Source organism: Cyrtonyx montezumae, unplaced genomic scaffold, assembly GCF_038088225.1.
Source record: "Cyrtonyx montezumae isolate F1298 unplaced genomic scaffold, pur_monq_1.0 scaffold_17, whole genome shotgun sequence".
Taxonomy (NCBI): Eukaryota; Metazoa; Chordata; class Aves; order Galliformes; family Odontophoridae; genus Cyrtonyx; species Cyrtonyx montezumae.
In genome coordinates, this window is record NW_027071903.1 from 21,736,987 (window position 1) to 21,739,146 (window position 2,160).

Here is a 2,160-nt window from a genome sequence, read left to right on the forward strand (position 1 = left end):
TGCCGCCGGGCCCGCCCAGTCGCCCCGCTCCGAAAACGAAACACCGCGGGGACGCCGCCCGAGGCCGCCTGTGCGGCCGGGCAGGGCCTGCTCGGTGAGGAGCCCGCCGTGCCCGAGCCTGCCGCTGCCCCGAGTGTCCTGAGCCCTGTTCCTGTGGTGTCCGAACAGCGTCCCCTGACCTCATGCGTGGCGTCCATCTGTCTGCATCCCTGTGCTTCCCACGTCCCCATAGCCATCCTCACCCCTGTCCCCACGGCTGCTCTGAGCACTGCCCCTATGCGTGCCCTTACCTCATCCCCTCAAGGGTCATGGCTCCATCCCCGTCCTCACTGCTGCCTCTGTGGCTGTCCTCACCCCAACCCCACAGCCATCCTCAACACCACGCTCATAAGAATCCTCACCACTATCCCCATGGGTGTCCTCAGCCCATCCCTGTGGGAGTCCTCATTCCCATACCCACACGAGTCCTCACCAGTGTCCCCCACCCATATCCACAACCACCCTTGCACTCATCCCCATCCCCACAGCCACCCTCCTCCCCATCTCCATGACTACTGTCCTCACAGCCACCTTTCCCTTTATCCTCACAGCCTCATTGCTCACCTCTGCCAGTGGGGCTGCAGCTCCAAGGCTCATGGTGGAGCCCCAGCTGTTGTCCTTTCCCTCAGCTGGGAGAAGTGGGGTGAACCCCAGCCTGCGGTGGTGACAACCTGTCAGGCTCCTTCCGCTGAGAAATCCCCTACCATATGGGCTAGGCGTCACGAGGGCTGCAGGGGAAGTGGCTCAGGGCCAGCCCGCCCCGAAGTTGCACAAGCTCCTTCAGGATGGCAATAGGGTGACAGCTGGGGACAGCCTGCTTGCGCAGCCCAGCTGCCAGGGCAGCACCACAAGCCCTGGAGCAGGCCCTAACTTCATGCTCTGTGTTATTTGATTTTCTACTCAAAGCCCAAACTTAACCTTTTTGGCATGAAGAAGAAGAGTGAAATCGCTCCCCTGCTTCCTGAAATCTCCCTCGCCGGATGCAGAAATGGGTCTGAGGTTTCATTAATAAGGCAGCCAATTGATTTAGGAGTTAATTTCTGAGAGGTCTTTTGGGAGCAGAACACTTGTGCCTGTCAGATTTCTATCACAAACAGTCCCTTATGCCAGGAGGAGAGAGTCCTCCCGGAGCTACATCTTAATGAAATGAATTACACTCGTGCACAGGCTGTGCTTGGAGAAAACACGGTGTTGAGTGTAAGAATTCATCAACACTGCACTGTAACTTCCATTTGCAGAGTACAAAACGCAGAGTATCTTCTGCCACCAGCATCTCAGATGAGGCTGCACGTGTGTCTGGGGCAATGAAATGATAAGAATTCACCATCATTACATTTAATTTTGCTACGTGGCTGTATGGTACATCCATATCAGGGCTAGTTGCCCTTTCTTGTAGAAGGAAGGGTAGTGTTAGAGAAGATACCCAAGGGACAAGAAAGATGATATGAGATCTGCAGTGGTCTATATAAGAACAGAGTCATTGAACCTATATTCATGACCTTTCAAAAAACCAGACCAAGTAAAAAGGAGATGGAAGTCACAGCTGGTGGTCCACGCAACTGGGAATGGAGAAAGCAGAGAGTGAAGAGGGAGTGACGATAATTCCCAGAGAACCTTACGTAACACTTTGACGTGAGCAGGCAGGGAACATGACACAAAACTGATGGGGCTGAAGCAGGCCTGGGCTTAGAACCAGTGCGGACAAATTTCCACTACTGTCTCTCCCTCCACATGTGTAGTAGTTACGTTCAGCATCAGCACAGAAGGATGCAGACAGACTTCTGGATGGCAGAGAGAAGCAGTTACAGCTGAGAGAAAAGGGATGGACGGGAGGTATGCAATGGTGCAAGGGGAGCCACCTCCATATGCTTCCCCAGGCAAGGGACACTGCTGACTCATGCCACAGGGCTGGCAGAACTAAGCAGTGCTTAGTCCCACTGCTCCTAACTGCCTTTCTCTTAAAAGTGATGAGAGTGCAGACTAGAAAAAGCAGAAACCAGCACAGTTGAGGGAGGATGGAGGAAGGATTTTCTCCCTCTACATCATTTTCTCTGTGTAGAATGGGACAGTCATGCTCTGCTCCTGCAAAGATGGTAACCTTTCACATGGCTCTTGTGAGCA